This window comes from Pinus tabuliformis, chromosome 2_1 (assembly GCF_031772625.1).
Source record: "Pinus tabuliformis cultivar Carrire ecotype Pingquan chromosome 2_1, CPIR1, whole genome shotgun sequence".
In the NCBI taxonomy this organism is placed as follows: Eukaryota; Viridiplantae; Streptophyta; class Pinopsida; order Pinales; family Pinaceae; genus Pinus; species Pinus tabuliformis.
The window spans coordinates 450908119-450923834 of record NC_142299.1 but is presented as its reverse complement, the minus strand read 5'-3'; positions in this window follow the sequence as shown (position 1 = coordinate 450923834).

The window sequence follows — 15716 nt, the reverse complement described above, 5'->3', positions numbered from 1 at the left end:
ATCAGAAAACCTCCGACACCTTGAAAGAAAAGATTAGTACAGCACCTGTACTAGCACTGCCTGATCTGCAAAACCATTTGAGATCCAAATAGATGCCAGTGACTATGCCATGGGAGCAGTGTTGACACAGCACGGTAAACCCATATGTTATCATTCTGAGAGTTTTAATCCTGCAGTAGTTAACTATCCTACATATGATAAAGAATTGTATGCATTGGTTCAGAGTGTGAAAAAGTGGAAACATTACTTAATGGGTAAAGAGACAGTAATACATACTGATCATCAACCACTTCAATATCTACACTCCCAAACTAAGTTGCACCAATCAAGACACTTTTTGATGGATGGGTTTTCTACAACAGTTTCATTTAGTCATCAGATATAAAAAGGGCATACACAATAAAGTTGCAGACATGTTATCTAGAACCATTATAAATGCATCTACTATACTTAAGCATAATTTTGTGCTACATGAAAGCTACATTGAACAATATGCTCAAGATATAGACTTTAAAGATGTATATGTAACTTTGAGTCAAGGAAAATGGGTAGAATAATTGAATTATCATGTAAAGGACCGACTCTTATACCATTGTGGGAAGTTATGCATTCCACAAACTGAGAGAGTAAAGATAATTAGAGAAGCACACACTTCTCTGATATCAGGTCACTTTGGGGTAAGTAAAATAGTTGCACAGCTGCAAAGATTTTGTTATTGGCCAAAAATGAATGAGACAGTTTCTAGATATATAAGAGGGTGTACTATGTGTGCTAAAAGCAAGCCCAGCAACAGAAAACTAGGCTTGTACACTCCATTACCAATACCTTCTCACCCTTGGGAAAGTGTTTCCATGGATTTTGTTGGAGGACTACCTAAATCTAGGAAAGGTCATGATTATCTATATGTTGTTGTGGATAGGTTCAGCAAAATGTGTATTTTGATACCTTGTAATAAACAGATTACAGCTGAACAAACTGCAAAACTGTTCTTTGAACATGTATGGGTTCATTTTGGATTACCCACTTCCATTGTATCTGATCGAGACACTTGATTTGTGGGGAAGTTTTGGTCAAGTCTATGGGAACTGATGGACACCAAACTGAAGAAAAGCACAGCTTTTCATCCACAAACTAATGGCTAGACAGAAGTAGTTAACAGGACAGTGATCCAGTTACTCAGAGGATATTGCAGCAAACATCCTAAGCTTTGGGATGAACATTTGTGTTATGTGTAGCATGCTTACAATAGAGCAAAACATTCTTCTACACAGAGATCTCATTTTGAGACCTGTTTTGGTTTCACCCCAAGGTCTCCTTTGGATTTTGTCTTTGGTAAAGATACCACAATTGATGGACACAGTGATGTGGACAAGGCAACTAGGTTCATTGAACAAATCCAAGAGATCCACCAGGCAATACAGGAACAACTGGAAAAGAGCCAAGCCAAATACAAGGCAAGGCATGACAAGCATCGGATATAGCATAGTTTCCAAGTTGGTGACCAGGTATGGCTGTATATCAGCAAGGACAGGATGCAAGGTGAAGGTAAAAAGCTAAAGCCTATCACATATGGACCTTTGGTGAAAATGATTTTCACCTTGATCTACCAGCTTACATGCACATCTACTCAGTCATAAATGCAGATTGCTTGAGATTGTTTAAACCCTCTTTAATTGAGGATCCCGAAGAGCAGAGTCAATTGCTCCAAACTTGAACTCCAAACTTGAACTGACAAAAGGTTTGAAAAAATATTTCCCACTGATCCTCAGAAGCCCATTTATGAATGAGACCTCTAATTTCTTCATTTTCCATTATTTTCCTTCAATTTCCTCCTCACATCAAACCTATGACCTTTCACCTTACTTTTCTCATAATTTCCTTTATTTTCATAAATAAATGTGCCAAAAATGTCTTTTTTCCTTTTAATGCCTTTGCCTTAGCCCTTTCCAATTTCCTTAGCCAAAAACACACATCCATTTATTCCCATTAGGATATCTTTGCCCAACATTCAACTTGGAATAAGTGTCTCTTAACTGTGGTCTTATTTTTCCTTTATTAAATTTTATTACATGAACTTTTCACCAGGGCTATTACAGAAGGGAACTTTAGTGTAGGGAAAACAATGGTGAACTTCCATAGGTACATGTATTGGTCCAAGATGCAAGAATATGTAGCTAGGTTCACAAGAGGATACATTCTTTATTGTACCAATCTTAGTAATATGAAACAATGTCTAGATCATCCCACTACTACATATAGTAATAAATTTTGATGAAATAGAATGACAGTTTGGCTAAATTGGTTGTACAATCGAAAATTATAAGAATAAATTCATTTATTTAATTAATTTTAAATCAGGCCCAGGTTTCTTGGTATTGCAATGAGATATCTCCACATTATCATAATTATGATGATATTCTTTGTATCGTAGTAAGGACGACGGTATTTGGCGATTATCACATTATAAACAAAAATCCCCTTTTTGACCGATCATTTCTATTCGAGAAAGAAATATATTTAATTTTATATCTATCAATTGCATTACAAAATATAATAGATCTAATACACCACTCAATTTTATAGCATAATCATTGCATAACTTTTTAGTGGGGAAAAATGTAAAAAAAATTACTAGGGAAAAAAATCAAGGGGATGATGGGAGATGTTATTTCCCTTATTCTAAATGTGTGGGCTTACATCGCGTAAGAGTTTTAAAAGAAACAACTAAAATACATTGTATGGAAACGTGGGCACATTGAAGGGGGGTTGAATGAATATCATTCCTTGGTTAGCTATATATTCATTATTTATTTTGTTTATATTAATCGCATTTGTAAACTTTTATATTGTTATAACATTTTTTATGCATACAAGTTTTGTATGATGCTATGTATTTATAAAATCAAGCTACCCCCTTAGTCAGTGTTCGAATGCCCCAAGTAGTAGTAGAAATGATGTTGTACAAGCTAAGGAACATGGAGAAAATATTGAAGATCAAGTTAATGATCCTATGGAAGAAGTTGACAATAATAACATAGTTCAAGATGATGGGACAAATGAATTGATCCAAGACTTGTTTGCTCAACTAGTCAATGATCAGGATGAGGAAAATGATGATAATATTCTTGATGAAACTCTGTTAGAAAGGAAATAACACCACTTTACGAAGGCTCAAGACAAAATCTTCTCTCTTCTACATGATTGTTTGTTATCTTAAAAGGGTTAACTAATAGTTTCTCAAACACTTGTATGACACATATCCTAAGGTATGTAATATGTTTGATCACATATTATACATAAAGGTTGATTGTTTCCCTTTCTTTCTGTTAATTAATGTGTAAATTAAGAATGAAATATTTACGATTATTATTACTTACACTAACTAGTGATTTTTTATGTTATAGATTTCTAGGTGAAATTATGTTACCATCACCAAATATTTTACCTTACTGAGATTTATATGCCATTACGAAATAAATTGGAGCGGAGTATCAAGATATATATGTATGTTCTAATGATCATATTTTATATGATGGAAAAATGCATCAAAAATAGTTTCCCATAATGTTAGAGTAGTAGATATCGAACCCAATCAAATAACAGAAAAGGTGCCTCAAAAGGTTCTTTGTCATTTTTCCAAAAATTCCACATTTGCAGTGATTGTTCATGTACAAAAGCATAGCACAGTTTATGGATTACCATGCACGAAAGAGAATTGGAGAGGGTGTTCTTCAAATGCCTACAGATGGTTATGATTTAGGGAAATTGAGGGAAAATGCTTGCTTTATAAAGGTGAAGCTCATAATGTTAGGATTTCATTGGCAGTTGATGGTTTTAATCCATTTGGAGATCTCAATTCTATTTACTCAATGTGGCCAATTTTTGTTATAAAAAATAACCTTCCTCCTTAGATTTCAATAAAGAGGGAGCACATAATGTTGACAATGATTGTTATAGATATTTCTTTACAATAATTTTTCAAATGCAACATTTTCATTTCTCTTGTGTGTTTCGTAATGTGTTATATTTGTTTATTTTCTTGTATATATAGATATCATGGTAGTAATTATGTGTAATTTCAAACAATTAGGTAACTACCAAGTTAAAGATATGAATGTATATATCAAGCCTCTTATCAACAAGTTACTAAAGTTATGGGTCAACATCACTATGTATGACATCTGTAAACCAATAAGGTAGAGGAAATTTCAATTCCATGGAATACTTGTATGAACAATTCATGATGCTCCAGGATTAACACATTTTGGTGGTAATGTTCCAATATTTTACTTTAATAGTATATAATTATTTGAAGATACAATGCATGTTTTTTAAATAATTTATATATATAATTGACATTAATACTGTTAAGACACATAGATGGCAAACACAAAATACGAATGATAAACATGAGTGTGTATCTATTATTAACAAATGATATACATTTATAGTACATTCATGTGACCTTTGGTTTCGTATTCCAAGGTCTCTTGGACTTCCTTAGACTATTCAGCTTCCACACCAACCCTTAGAGGATTAGGTGTCCAACATCCCCCCCTTAATCCAAAGGGTAATGTATGAGTCCAAGAAGAGAGTTGTAATACAAAATGTGTAAAAATGCATGGCGGTACTAGGTTGAATGTGCTCTCTAAAATGTTGGTATAAGGGAGGTGGTTTAAGGATGACCACCAACACTGGAATGCTTAGTGCAATTCCTAGAACTCTTCCAAGTCTGTCATGAAGCTCAGGTCTTTTGCTAGAGGAAGTGCTCCTAATGTTTTAAAGAGGGAAACCTTCAACCATGAAAGGGAGGTCTCAACCTGTGATGGTTTAACGATGACCAACAACTTTGGAATTCTTAATGCAATTCCTGTTACTCTTCCAAAACTAACAAGAAGCTGAAGTCTTCTGCTAGAGGAAGTGTCCCCAATTCTTTGAAGAGGTATCATCGACTGAAGGCATGCTCAGGGGCATATTTGTCTCTGGCTACAACTCTAAATCTGGTATGGCAGGCTGTGGCTCAGGCTCGCTTGATGTGGATTTGAAGCTTGTAGATAACCATCATTCCCCCCTGTCAGATACAAGGTGAGAAAATGAAGAGATCTCAACTGCAAGACTTTTCAATATTCGAGAACAAATCTAGTAACTTGTATGAGCAAAATATCTTCTTGGCTATTGAAGGCCATTGCCAAGAAGCGATCCATCCAAGATGAATCTTTGTTCTTGCAGGATGTTTGTTTCTGAAGCATCTATTTGAAGAATGATTGGTTTTATGATAGTGCTTACATGGATGAAGATCAAAACAATGATCTTTCATGTGGCCAACTCGGTCACAGTGTTGGCATTTCACAATCTGTTATTGTTGCTGTGGAAGAGGAGCAGAATCTGGAACAATTAAAGGTGAACTGTCCTGAAAGAATCTAGCACTTTGAAACTGGATGGGCATTGAGTAATCTAGAATATGAAAGGAAACGTCCTTGTCATATCCAAGACCAGTTTTCTGCTTGTTTTGGATAAGCTCTTCCCAAGGTCTGATGATGGGCTTGGGAAGTGCAAATTGAACTTTTGCATCTGCATGTACAATTGTTGCTTCATTGGGTACTAAATATGAATGAACTGTAACATTATTGTCTTGCTTTTTATGGGAATCTGTTTCAATCTTCTTAACATAAATAGGTTCAGAAGGATGACTCCACTATCGTAATTCTTCCTGCTGTAGTTGAGATTCAAGCTGCAAAAAAACAATATGTGCTTGTGCATATTGTAGACAAGTTTGAATTTTTGAGAGAGAGCCTTTGCTGATTTGGAATGTGTCATCAAAAGTAGATAGTATCAAAGTTTTCAAGAACTCCAATATTGCATTAATTCTAGTCATTTTCATTGAACAAATCAGGTTAGTCTCTCGAATTATATGGCTAAAATGGTTGCAATAATAAACAAAGATACCCTGTTGGAAAAAATGCACAAATATAATTTTTCACAATGGCCAAAATACACTCAAATTTGGCAATATAACCAATGACCACTCTAAAACTTGCCACAATTCTCGGTACAATCAAATGTATTTAGTGCATTAAAACCAAGCCAAGCTCATTACAACTTACAATTAATATCTTAGGTTGCAATCTATAAGACCAAATTCAACAATTTAAATAGTTCTAAATTCAATGACTCTCGCGGACCATTCATTAATGGAGCAAGCTTCCCACATGTGCAGAAACATGGGAAGCTTTTAGATACCGGTAGCCTCGTTTCCCATCATACCTTCTTCTTCATCTCCTTGTTTCTTTCTCTGGTTGCTTTTGGAGCCCTTCTTCTTCGCTCCGTGGATTCTTCTCCTCCCGGATTGAATGCAATCTATTTATAAAAAAATATATGTGGACGACATTTATATATAAATATATATACATATACATATAAATATTTTCTTCCATTCAAAGCATGTTCTTTCGTCTAGGAAGGTTGAGGAGAGATTTGAATCAAAAGCTGCTTGCAGGTGGTTTTGTTGTGGAGCGAGGGGTACATGTATTTGACTCGAAGTCAGTGAAGAAGAAAAGAGTTATGCAGGTAGATGAGCCAATCAATTTAAGGCCAAGAGGAAAAGTTAAAGGTCGTTCCTTCAGGCCTCGTCTTAACTCCGCACTTGTTGGCACTGACACCACCTCTGCCACTACTGTTGTTTCCTTTGCCGCACATGGATCTCAGGGTTTCCGCCTGCATGGAGGACATCCCGGTTCTGACTCCTCTGATGAGATTCACAAGGCTAGAGAGGAGATAGAATCAGAGCTTTTCATTGATGAATCAAGTTGGGGTCGTGGTGATATCAATATACAGGCGCATCAAAGTGGACTAGCTCCTTCTTCAAGTCGATGCTTAACTTTGATTTCTTGGACCTTTAGGGTGCAAAGGAGACAAAACACTCAAACAATGGGATTTGAGTGACAATTCTGTTGTTTATAGAGAAATGTTCGAATCTCAAGATCTAAGGCATTGACAAGATAAATCTTTGTACACCCTATAACTCTCTGTGACATTTGGCGATGAAAATGAGCACAAAATATGAAGGTGAAGACTCGATTTGAAACCAGAGAAATAGAATGTATATTCTTCTGACGCAAGATGATAAAATTCCTCACCGATAGATGGTCATGGGTTTGTGCCTTCACAATACTTCTGATGTCGTCACTGTGAAGGGCCGAGTGACTTTCTCAACATATTTTCTATGTCCATCGAAAATAAGGAACAGAGACAAAAACATGTTGCTGCATCTCCACAGTCCATAGAACACTTCCATTCTGTTGCCATGGCCGATATGTTGATCCTTGATATCGTTCAAGAGGACATATTCCCTCTCTTGCCATGGCACGCTCGTCCCCTTCTCATTTCCTTGAACAGAGCGAGACGTGGCCACTGCAAAAGTTTTCGATGGGAAATGGAAGTCAGTATATACAAATTGCAGACCTATTTCGCATATATGCACATCAGGCAGGGCTGCAGGTGGCCTTTTTACAATTAACTATCATTGCGGAAATGGCACTGGTCATTTTGACATAAATGAGATAACTGGTGCAGGAGAAGCAACAGAGGAGGGATATATCTAGGATGAGAGTCTTACATATTGCTCCACCAATTGCTTTACCCAGCCATTCTTTGTGCATGTGAGGTACAGGTTGTATTTCTTTGGATTAATGGATTACAACAATGGTGTCTGGCTTTATGACCTAAATCAAAGATCACACACATTTAAGACAAAATCGTTTTACATAGATATATGGTTTGCAGAATGCGGATTTTGACAAGGCTTAGAATAGAAGAATTTTGACAGGACAAGAGCAACCGATAAACAAAGAAACAACCTTGAATACAAACATGAATAAAATGCATATACATTTAGCATATGAACTAGCACACATAACAAAACGAGATTCAACGCATATACATTCACAAATTGAAACAGTCTGCTAGAGTGCCCAGGTGCAATGGAGAAGCATTAGTATATTTCTATAAATAGGGAAATGGCAGACAAATTCTCGAAAGAATGCAGCGCTGACAGTCTCTGAAAATTCCCAGGCCTAACAGCAGCTATGATACCATGTTAAGATGCATACATGGAAAACACAAAAGATGAATGATAAACATGAGTGTGCATCTATTATTAACAAATGATATACATTTATAGTACATTCATATGACCTTTGGTTTCGTATTCCAAGGACTCTTGGACTTCCTTAGACTATTCAGCTTCCACACCAACCCTTAGAGGATTAGGTGTCCAAAAAATACATTAAAGGAACTATGGAAGCCACCTCAAGATAATGAGCTTCATCTCTATGTTTGCTAATAAAAGCATTAGGTAGCATGTAGAATCCCAATGAGGCATCAATTAATGGCTCGTCATTGAATGTGTATGGATTGACAGGATTGCAGTGAGCCATTTGATGCATTGGTGCAGTATTGTGACCCATTACATACTTTGGAATATTTCTTAAATTGTTTGTTTGCATGGGCTTCCTTGTAACAGTGGTTGTCATGTTATACATTACATGAATGTTCTCTAGGGGGGCGGGTTGTTTCCACGTCCAATTGAATCATGGGTTGGTGGGGCAATGGAAAGAGGACCTCCACCCCCATTTTTCCACCTTAGTCACCCCATCTACAGAGAGTAAATGACCTATTTATTATTGTTGGATAGTTGATTAATGTTAGTAAATTACACAGAGAATAAATGTTGGGTTTTTATGTAATCATATGATTCATGAAAACTATATAGATGGGATGGTCCATTGTGAGACTTTGATATTGTAGCAGGGTGCTAACTCTTGCATAAAATGGTATCAATGTAATAAGAGCCTATGAAATGGGAAGAAGAAAATAAAAATGAGGAAGACAATATTATGTTAGTAGAGGATAAGACAGTGTTGCATAAGGAACTTTTTTTGCTAAACTTGTTGGAAATGTAACTAGTTCCAGTCTTCATAATTGTTGTTGTACTCATTTCAATATGTATTCTATGTAACAAATAAGAGAAGAAAATAAAAAATTATTATTTTAAAGCATGGGTTTCATGCTCATTATTGATGGTATTGTATGTAAAAGCATGTTCGTCATGCCTCTAGGGTTTTTTAGGTCATATGAGTTATTGTCATGAGTCAAGAAAGTCAACATCGTGTTCATAAGACCTTTTCGGGAAAAATGTAATTGGATAAAGAATGATTTTGAGCCTAGAAAATCCAAGAAACTCCAAAAGTACAATTCAGACCTGGCAGCTTTAGGTAAGCCTAAAGGAAGCAATTCAACCCTTTAGAAAAGCTATAAATACATGCACTTCAACCTCATTTGTGTCTCACTCACTCACAAGTTCAATTTCAAGAAGGAAGTTCTACCTGTAGCTGGGAAGAAGGAGAAAAAGATAGAAAATGTCTAAAAGGAGAAAGGAAGGAAGGAAATCTTGTTTTTGGGCTCAATCTCTCACACACATGTGAAGGATTAGGGTTTTTGCAACTTCCAAGAAGGTTGAAATCGCAGGTCTGAGTTGTAGTATCAAGTAGCTGTGAGAGCAAGATATTTTGTTTTAACTTGGTTGATCTTGGAAGACTTATTGAAGGGTTGAGTTAGAGTTTCTACAACATCTACAGGGCTCAAGTTGTAGGTCGAAGTAGTAGTACTAAAGCTGGAAAGTCAAAGTTTCAGTGTGAAGCTGGTTGGTGCTAGATTAGGGAAAGACTTGACTAGAAGGATTGACTTGGTACTTGGAGGACTTGGGTCTAGGGATTGGGTGATTTTTGTCTCATTTGAAGCAGATTCTATAAGAAGAGAAGATTTTTCTGAATTTTCCCCTTGGAGGGTTTTTTTTTCCCTCGTTGAGAGCCTAATTTCTCTATCCTCTATTGCTACTATTTTTTTTCTTGATATTTTTTTGATGAAAAAATCTAAATAAAGAACACAATAATACTAACTATACTCACAAGAAAACATTAAGGTTAAGAAAAATTGGAATTAATAGCTGCCACTTTGTATTTTTCCAACAAAACTAAGAGAAGTGGAATAATGTACCATTCATGAAGTGTTGGACATGGAAGTTGTAAGATGTAGGAATAAGAGGAACCCATGAAGAAATGAATGGTTGAGGAATGAAGAGACTAAAGAATGGTTGAGGCTACAATGCTCTTTGGCTTGACAACCCTCTTTGAAATTTAGAGGAAGAGGGAATTAAGGCTAGTTTTGTAATATTTATATAGAAAATGATTAATAAATAAAGAAAAGAGACTAAGCACATTGTTAGTGTTTTTTTCCTTTGAGTTTTCACATTTAATTTATCATATTTATACTATGATGTCATTATTTATTACAACCAATGATCTATCAATTTTTGTTGTGCATACTTAATTAACATCATTAAATGATATAGGTCATACATGTTGTTGGGGTTTTGTATAATTTATCATGTTTATATGATGATATCATCATTTATTGCAACAAATGATCTATCAATTTGTTGTGCATACTTAATTAACATCATTAAATGATATAGGTCATACACGTTGTTGGGGTTTTGTATAATCATGGGATTCATGAAGACAATTTGTTGTGCATACTTAATTAACATCATTAAATGATATAGGTCAAACAAGTTGTTGGGGTTTTGTATAATCATGGGATTCATGAAGACTATGTAGAAGTGGTTCATTATAAAAAATTGACATTGTAGAAAATGGTTTCTCTTCTATCACTTTCTCACACCTACACACAATTAGTACTACAATTTCATTAAATTACATTTGAAATTTTCAAGTTATTTCATAAATTTTATTGAAGTAATGGTTGATTTTCCTTGAATTTCTCATATTTGTACTTAATTTAATGACATTATTTTTGTTTCATTATTATTGCTTTTGAATATTTCAACTCGTTTCAAAAAGAATTATAATAATAGTTTTTTAGCTTTTTATAATTTTCTCACATCTCTACCCAAATTTATGATGACATAAAAAATATTACTACTAATCCGACCATATATATAAAATGGTTGGTACACATTGATAGTCATCAAAACACTTACATCATGATATCTTAAATTTCAAAAGTTAAAAAAATTCATTAAAAATAATTAAATTATAACTTTATTTAAAATTATTACCATTAATTATAAAAATGATTGATATATGAATTAAACAAATATACATTTAAAAAATAGATAACAAAATCCTTAACTATGGATATTGTCCCCCACTGTAACATGGAGATTCTCAACTTGTATATTGAGTTTTTGCAATACCATGGGCCAATACCATGGCTCACTAATACCACATTGCCCAAAAAGCCATAGCTGAGATTGATATGAAACATGTTAATATGCCTTTTTTTTATTAATCATTTTAATTAAAAGAGTAAATAAAATACAACTACTTAATTTGTTACCCACTTAGAGAATCTATATCAAGATTCTCCCACTCTGTCACGACATCTCTAGTGACTTCTCACTCACCACCGTCCCAAGATGAGAGAAAGTCAATACATCCACTTCACTTACCTTTCTATTTCATCTTCTGGATGGTGACTTCCACGTCCATGGTGCAAGACTACTGCAATTTCAGTTTCTATCACTGCAAGACCACTAGGAGCTTTCAACTTTCTATCTCTCTCTCGCTCCAAAAACTATGGCCCCTATAAAGATGATATAAAGTAAATGAAAAGATGTTATAAAGTTGATATTATATGATTAAAAATGTTTTACTGTCCGACACTCATTTATCTTTCCCTAATTTTTCCGACTTACCAAAAGACCAGAAGTGTACGCACATTTATCTCTCTATTATAGTCCTTTCTAATTTATTTCCGATTTACTCACGGCATCTTGGATCATTTCAATCAAATTTGTTAAATATCAATTTGTTACCCACTCACAACATTTGTCTCAAAATGCTCCCTTTTATTTTTACCACTCGGTCACGGCATCTCTGCTGAATTTTCACTCACCACCGCCCCAAGATGACCAAGAGTCAAAATCACGGCTCCAGGACGAGCGAAGTGAATAGGGAAAATCCATTGGATTCCCGGCGGAGGAATTGTCCGAGCCACAGTGAATAGGGAAAAATTCATTGGATTCGAGGCGGAGGAATTGTCCGGACGGTCAAAAGTGATTTGAATCTAGGCAAAAGAAAATCGTAAAATCTTGTAGAGGCCGTGTTTGAATCATGTTTTTGATGGTGGAAATGGATTCGGCACTATTAAAAGCTTTCGAGGCACCTAAAATCTTGAAGTTTGACAATTATAACTTGGATTTACAAAAATCCTTGCCAATTTTTTTCAAAATATGGCTAGAATTTCCATAACTTTCAGAGCAAAAAAAAGTCTCCCGAGGCACCTAAAATCTTGAAATTTGACAACTATAACTTGAATTTACAAAAATCCTTGCCAATTTTTTTTAAAATATGGCCTGAATTTCCATAATTTTTAGAGAAAAAAAACAGTGTCCGAGGCACCTAAAATCTTGAAGTTTGACAATTATAACTTGGATTTACAAAAATCCTTGCCAAATTTTTTTAAAATATGGTTGGAACTTCCATAACTTTCAAAGCAAAAAAAACAGTCTCGTTAGACTATGGCAAATTCATTACACAATGTTGTAGCTTGGATTTACAAAAATCCTTGCCAATTTTTTTCAAATCATGGCAGAATTTCCATAACTTTCAGAGCAAAAAAACAGTGTCATTGGACTATGAAAAATTCATTACACAATGCTATAACTTGGATTTATAAAAATCCTTGCCAATTTTTTTCAAAATATGGCCGAAATTTCCAGAACTTTTAAAGAAAAAAAGGATCTCGGTAGACTATGACAAATTCATTACACAATGTTGTAACTTGGATTTACAAAAATCTGGCCAATTTTTTTCAAAATATGGCGGGAATTTCCATAACTTAGCAAAAATAACAGTCTCATTACACTATGCAGAATTCATTACACAATGTTGTAACTTGGATTTACAAAAATACTTTGCCAAGTTTTTTCAAAATATGGCCGGAAATTCCAAAACTTTCAGAACAAAAAAGAAGTTTCGTTAGACAATGGAAATATAGAATTTATGTGTCTATCGTTGCAAGACCACCACGAGCTTCACCTTTTCTGTTTCTCTTGCTACAAAAGCTACTGCCACTAGACGAGCAAGAGTCATTTCTGGGCCACAGTCCCATTTATGTTTCCTTATTATTATCTTTACAATTATCATTTCTCCAATTTATCTCTCCTTACCAGTTTAGATCCATCTTAACTCTCATCTATAAGAGTGCAAGAGGGATCATGTAACACCCCAAATTCCATTAGAAAAACAAGCACTTAGAATTACTATTAATTACTTTACTTTGAATTACTTAGAATTACTATTAATTACTTTACTTTGAATCTGGTAATTTTTTAGGCTCGTGAAGAACCTAATGAAATTTTGATACACTCTTAAAAGAATTTTTTATTATTTTTATGATTAATGTTTTAATATCGAAAGGAAAACTCACGGGAAGACCCACAAGATTTCCCAATTTCCAAAAGGTTGGGAAGGACAGTTATTCTCCTACCACTTAGAGATTTAAAGGAAAATCTCGGAGAGGAGGAGGTTTCTCTTATTCTTTTTGGCTAGAAGAAATTTAGAGGAGGATACTCATTGGAGGTAGGACGTTGCCCTAAGAATGAACTCCTGAACTGGTTAGAACAAGTGGAAGGCTCTAAGTCGAATAGAACACTGTAAATCCGAGCCAAGATAAGTGAAGCCCTTATGCAATTGAATTGACCGAAAAGATTGTCAGACGAACTCACTGCCTAGAAATTAGGAGAGCTTGGGGGGACTGGACGTATTAGGCGTTCTCATTGGTAGGGAGGAGTGGTCTTCCTGAACCAGTTTTTTGAATGGATTATCAAGATGCAGATAAGTTCTGAAATTGCCCTACTATTTATTTTTATATGTTTGTGTAAGAGGAGGTTTTTGACTAAATAATTATGAATAAGGAAAAGGTTTAGTAGACTCTGTTGGAAATTTTTATTTGTCAACATTCAGTAAAGAAATGATGAAAGAATGGTTGTCAGGAACAATGATTTAGAGAACTGATTGTTTATTTGTACAAAATGTTTTCATAAAAGAAATCTATGGAGCTAATATCTATTACCCTGGACCTATACCATCTCAACCCATGGTTGAGGTCACGGTTCCGTTGTCAGTTGCTTGGGGCACCACTGGTTATCATGGTGGCCAAGCATCGCCTGCAAATTTTCAAGGGCCACCTTATTAAGGTCAGTCGTCTTACGGACAACCTTATCCAAGGCAACCTGGAGGCCCACAAGGACAACCCTTCCAGGGACAACCTTTGGCCTTTGGTGGTTCTTCCTTTACCTATTATGGGCAACCTTCTGGTAACCCGGGACAACCTTACATCCAACAAGGTCAACCCGGTATCCAGCAAGGCTACCCTTCCGAGCAAGTTGGTCAGCCTTACGTGCAGCAAAGCCAACCCACTGTCCAGTCTAGTCAACCCACTGGACAGAGTGGTCAGCCTCAAAATCAACCAGGCCAACCAACTATCCAGTCTGCTCAGCCATCCGACCAATTAGGACAACCCTCAGTTGTGCAAGGACAACCCACTACCCAGCAAGCTCAACCTTCTGGGCAAGTGAGTCAACCTCAATCACAGCTAGGTCAACCTTCTAGCCAGATGGCTCAGCCCCAGTTTACTCAAGGACATCCGTCTGGGCCTGCTCAACCGGGCACTCAAATGATGGTTTCTTCTCAAGCGACACCCAATTTTCAGCCCCAGTCTGGGCTCCAGACCCAATCTGGTTCTCAAATTCAGGTTGGATCTCAAGCTCAACCTGCTTATCAAACCCAGCCTAGCTACCAAGCCCAGTTTGGAGCCCAACCGCCCTATGGTACCCAACAATCCCAAGGGAAAGCCCAATTTGCCCCGTATCAAAATTATCAACAATTGCAGTTGAATCCTTATCAGAATTACCAGCAACCCTATGTTGCTCCTGCAGGCCAAGTTGGTAATCAGTGGAATGCTGGGGGGGAAGTCTAGGATCAACCGTCCAATTATAGCTATAACCCCTATGGGTAGAACTCCTATGGACAAAACCCTTATGGGCCAGGTCTGTTAGGACAAAACCAGTGGGGGCAACAAACAGCTGGATGGAACACTGGTACTACCTCTTACCCGCAGCCGCAAATGTCCTTTAATCCTCAGTTACCCTTTTTAGTGACGTTGGAATTGTTGGACATGTCTAAACTGACAAATGATCCCATTCTTCATAATCTGTATTGGCTGACAATTCCAACTAAAATTCCAGGTGATTGTCCCAAGTTTGATGGTAAAGCTGGAGAAGATCCCCAGGCTCATGTTATGACGTATCATCTATGGTGTTCGTCCAACTCATGGCTTGTTGATTCAATCAGACTTTGCCTTTTCAATGGACTCTCACTGGTTCTGCTGCTAAGTGGTATATCGAATTAGCTCGCGGATCTTTTCAGGACTTCAACTCGTTAGCTATGGCATTCTTAACTCATTTTCAGTTGCTGATTCGCTATGAAATAGGCACACATCTCTTGACATCCTTAAAATAGACTATGGCCACGCATATCTCCAATCACATTCATGAATGGAGACGACTTCGCCGTTTGATTAAGTTTTGGATTCCCGATCAACTTTTGACTGACTGGTTTACAACCTCATTT